Below are 5,679 nucleotides of genomic sequence, written 5' to 3'. Positions count from 1 at the left end.
CCCAGCTTCTTGTGCACCTTCAGCCTTCTCAGTCGGTAGAGCATGGGAAACTAAAAAGTCCTTGGCTAGTGTAAGCATTACCTAGCAACAACTAAAACATCGGTGCGTTATCAACTTTGTTCTCATCCTAAATCCAAAACACTGTACCAGCTACTAGAAAGGAAATTAACTTTATCCCTGCTGAAACCAGGACAACAATAAACTCTCATTGTTGTGTTTAATAGGTTTTGTGAGTTCTTCATCCATCTTCCAATTTCTCCGTTCTCTCTTCACCATCATCAATTATTTCCTATAAGTAAAATGAGTTCACTTATGGAAAAAACAAAGTAAATTATTGACTTAGCGTGGCATGATCTTCATTTGTTAAAACTACGCTGCATTGTATTTAGTTTTTCATTTGTGTCCAGGTTCCATTTTACTTTTCTTCAAGCCTTTTTTAAAGCCTTTCATAGTCCTTGTGAAGGGGTGCACAATGGGAGATCCCCAGGACATTTTGCCCTTTTTGTTAATATGGTTCTCTCTACCTTTGCTCTTCTCTATGGCTTTGACTACCCTCAGATGAATAGTCTAGTCTAATCATGAATCAGACAATAGATCTAAAAAAAAAAAAAAAAAGGAAAATATACTAAGAGACCCCCAGTGTCTTGTACTAACTTTTCTGGGCTAGCATTATCCAGTCTCCTCAACTAGTGTGCACTTTGTGGCAGTAAATTCCAGCTCCATGTTCATTCATATGCCTATTTTTGTTTTGCTTTCATGGCCAATAGTGTCTTTGTAACTTGAACACTGAAGCTAAATCTTAATTCAATTTGGGAACCACACACTAGCTCTTCTCTCACATATCGTCATTGTTTAGTCACCTCCACCTTCTGTCCCCAAGAGCAATCTTTCTTTGTTTTAATACTTCCCTATACTTCCTGACTTCTAGTTTGACATACTTTTCTTTGCTGACCATCCATCCTTTTTCCCACTCCTTTCAGATGCTATATATAGTTTGAATATCTGTCTCAAGGTGTTCATGCTGGTAAGTATGGCCTTTTTTCTCCAAGGATTTCTCTGAGATGTAGATCCTGAGTATTCATACTACCTTCAACTGAAATAAATTCTTGGCTTCTGTCACATGTCTGTCCCTCATCAGTTTGCTTGACCTTCCCCAACTTGTTTCATTTTTTTTCTCTAAGTTTACCATTTCAAAATCAAGTATCTTAGTTATTCTTACTTATTTACCATTTAATTTACAATCTTCCAACTTTGGTTATTTTTATCACCAGTTGTATCTTCAGTACTTACTAAAACTAAGTTTAAAATAGCATTTCCTCTTTTGTACCCTAACTTTTTGATGAAGAAATCTCTCAACTACCATCTCCAGGATTAACTGATGCTATGAATATTTGCTTCATTTATTTGTCAGTCTACCTCCAGTAGCTCTGAAGATTCTCATAGATGTATAACTGTCAGTAATATTTCTCCCTCTAGACTCTCCATGAAGATCTCCATCCTTATCTAGATCTGACCCAAAACCTCCCAGTATCCTACCTGTAATTCACCTTTTGTCATGTGTCCTAGTTTTGGCTGGGATAGAGTTAATTTCGTTCCTAGTAGCTGGTACAGTGCTGTGTTCTGGATTTAGGATGAGAACAAAGTTGATAACACACTGATGTTTTAGTTGTTGCTAAGTAGTGCTTATGCTAGTCAAGGACTTCTCAGCTTCCCATGCTCTACTGACTGAGAAGGCTGGAGGTGCACAAGAAGCTGGGAGGGGGCACAGCCAGGACAGCTGACCCAAACTGGCCAAAGGGATATTCCATACCATATGACATCATGCTCAGTATATGAACTGGGGGGAGTTGGCCGGGGGAGGGGTGACCGCTGCTCGGGAACTGGCTGGGCATCGGTTGGCAGGTGGTGAGCAACTGCATTGTGCATCACTTATTTTGTATATTCTTTTATCGTTATTTTTATCATTATTATTTTCCCTTCCTTTTCTGTCCATTTAAACTGTCTTTATCTCAATCCATGAATTTTACTTTTTTTTTTTCCCCCATTCTCTCCCCCATCCCACTGGAGGGGGGGTAGTGAGTGAACGGCTATGTGGTGTTTAGCTGCCTGCTGGGTTAAACCACAACATCCTGCTTCCCCACATGATTTTGACTCCAAAAGATTGTGCTTTATGCATCTCATATCTTCTTATTTCCTGAAGTTTTTCATATCCTTAATATACAATCACCTTATGTCTTTATTTCTGTCTGTCTTGAACAATGCATGTGTTTTCATACCTGTGTTCCTGCCACGGCTGCTGTTCTAATACACTTCTGTTACCTGGAGAATATTATTTCTCAGGTCCTGCACCAACAATTCTTATTCCTCAGTTTTGCCACTGAGACGGCTGGCATTAATAAATAGCATTTCAATTACTTTTTACTGACCAGAAACTAATTTCCTCAGCTGGATTAATCTTTCACTATCAGTTTCAGCTAACTGTCTACAGCTCTCATCTGTACAAGTACCTTCTGCTTTCTATCCATTCTCCTGACCACTGATAATCTTTTATCCATTGCTGTGCCTTATCTATCTGATTTCTTTCTCCCTGTATATTAAAACTACAAAAAAAATGTGTAGAAAGGTTAATAAAATAGACTATTAACCCTTAGAAGGGGAAGTAACTGTTTTTCTTTAGTTTAAAAGTCATCACAAAATTGGCTTTTAAGGCCACGGATTGGATCACACTTGAGGGAAAGGAGGAGATACTGTGTAACCATAAACTTAATTTCTTTTACCCCAAAGCATCCATTAGTACAAAATGATAAACTTCAGAAGCCATTGTTGATCCTCATCACCCCGTTTCACTCTCTTTTCATTCATCATGAATTGGATCTGAGCACAATGACAACTAAAGAAGGTTGCTTTCTTCCCTTCAAGCATTATGGAGGGAATTATTTTTATTTAAACTCCTTTCTGAAATGAATGCATACTGGACATATGTAGAACATATGAAAGCCAGCTATTACTGAGATGCCTAAGAGCATATTTACAGGACTGCAAATGACTAAGGTACCATCACTTAGTGAAATACCCCTTGCGAGTATTTTACTCAGATTTACTGCTGAGATGCAGTAAATGCATGTAGTAAGTCCGTTGTAAATGTAAGATTAATGGATTAATTTATATAATCTGAAGACTGTTAAAAAAAAAATATTATTTGAAATTACATTGAAACCCATTTCCTTCAAGTTTCTGTTTAGGATTAGGATTATGAAGTGATGACTGACTATAGTTTGCTTAGAATAATAAGCCAGCAATGTTGCAGTCAACTGGCTTACAAGACATTATTATTTTGGTTTTCTAATTTTGTTGTTTAACCCTTAACTGGTTTGATGTAATTTACAGTGGTTTAGTTTTAGTATTTTTAATTCCCCCTTTTCTTGTTTGCTATAAAATTAAAATTACACTGAGTTACTCTTGGTTAAATGAGCAAAATGGGTCAAAATCTGCATTACTCAAAGTCATTCAGATTCTCCAAAACACTTCCTTATATTTTCCTGTTAATTTTCACTTCCTAAATCGTCTGTTTCACTTTTTAAAACAAACAGGATTCTTACAGGGCTGCAAACATACTGCAAATATTTATCTGGAGGAATCTACAGATACTGAAGTTACTTGGGCTCTTCCAAATTAAGGTTGAGATTTCGCACAGGGTTTTGCAGAGAAGAGTATTTCATTGTTTCCTCCAAGCCTTCTGTGTTCAAAAGACACTGCAACAACCACACAGAAGCCTCTCTTATTCTTATTTTGTGGAGCAGATTCAAACCACCCACTGCAAGGCTATGATGGTTACAGTACACTATTTGACCTCTTTCTGTGCTCCCTCTTACAGGGGAGAAAGCCTCTGGCACCATGTGTCAGCATTGCCGGCAGGTCTCCACATCTGCATCTGTTCTCCTCAGTGCACTTCGACATACAGAGTTGCCAGAAGCCTTCTTTCTTCATGGCTCAGCAGAGCATTTTCTTGCTTTACTGACAACTCTGTCAACGATATAGGCTTTTTCTCTCCTTGCAACTTTTCCATCCCAGACATCACGTTGCTTGGCTTTGGCCCAGCACTGGGCTAGCTAGCTGCTATGCTTTCATATGGCTGTGGCTTGATGCTAAATCTGATGCCCAGTGACTTCAGGTTGTTGCTGCCTTTATATATTTGAGAGTGGAGGCAGAAGCAAAATCAGTATTTGTGCAGAAATAAGAAAATTTGGTTTTGAGCATCGTGTGTTCAGTGGTCTCAGAGAGCTGATGAAACATAAACTGTAACAGCACTTAATGCTTACCCATGACCTTGAAAAGTCTTAAAGATGCTTTTCCTGTGGACAGATTGCTAAGGAAATTTCAGCTGATGTGACAAGACAAAGAGTAAGTACCCATATGCACAGAAAATAATTACAGTATTTGTTTAACAGACTTCTGTAGTCAGTATTTCATTAGGTCTCTTATAAGAAACTGATGGGTTTGGATTTTTGCATGTTTGGTCTGATCTTGACTTAAGAGGAAGGAGAATTTTTTAAAAGTAAAGAAAACTCTGTTCATTTACTTTTAGGTTATGTGAGGGTGAAACCAATGTTGCTTTTTCACTATATAAATAACAGACTAAAGGCATCCCAAATGTAACTCAGTGCATCCTCACAGTGGGGAAATTTGACTGATAAATAGTTGGCAAACTTCATAGAGTGAACTTTGCTACTCAAAACTAAAGCATAGTTTTAAGCATTAAAATTCCACTGGTTTTATTTTTAAAGGTTTTATCCTGCCTTTTCCCATCATACTATTTTCTATATTTTAATATGAGGATTGATGAACAAATAGTCCCTAAAGGTAATCCTTCAAATGTTGAGCCATCTCTTGGAATTACCTCAAAGCTCCAGATTTTCTCAATAGTTGCTAATTATTGTTACTCTCCACTAAATGACAGAGAAGAAAACAGGCCCAAAAGCAACAATCGCCCATCACTGGCAATTTTAAAATAAAGTACTATTTTTTCCTAAAAGCACAAACAAGAATTAATTTAGGGAAGTTCCATGACCATTTTTATACAGGAGATTAGATGTCTTGATCATCCTAGTCTCTCAAGGCCTTTCAGTCTACTTGTGTCCTTCTTAATATGAGGACAGTGTATTTACAGGCACAGATGTTTGCAGGAATCATGCCCAAAATTTAAGCAGAATGAGAAAAATAAAGTGTGAACCCCAAGTTTATAAAGGTTTGGCTAGAAGATGATATAGTGATTCCCCCTCTTCCCTTGACAAAATAAAGGATTAACCAGCAGGTTTTGATGTTACAATTTTCATGTTTAATAAACTTTGAAAAACAAGAGTGACAGCTTTCTGTCTTCATGTCGCAGTTGGAGCGAGACCACACTTCACTCGTAAGAGAGAAGCAACAATACACTTTATTGATAGAAAACAGTGAGTTAGAGTTCAATGGTAAATGCGACAGTGATTTAACAAGATTCGATGGCAAGGTACACTCAATTATTTACTGCACAGAGGACAGGGTCAGATGACCCTCTCAGACGACTTTTTAGCTTCGGTCTTCACTGGCTCGAGCCTCACCGCCCAAGCTGCAGAAGGCAAAGGCAGGGACTGGGAGAATGAAGAGCCGCCCACTGTGGGAGAACATCAGGTTTGAGACCAT

The sequence above is a fragment of the Aptenodytes forsteri genome, unplaced genomic scaffold (genome assembly GCF_000699145.1).
Source record: "Aptenodytes forsteri isolate BGI_AS27 unplaced genomic scaffold, ASM69914v1 Scaffold65, whole genome shotgun sequence".
Lineage (NCBI taxonomy): Eukaryota > Metazoa > Chordata > Aves > Sphenisciformes > Spheniscidae > Aptenodytes > Aptenodytes forsteri.
The sequence above is the reverse complement of the archived record's forward strand: the minus strand, read 5'-3'. Positions refer to the sequence as shown.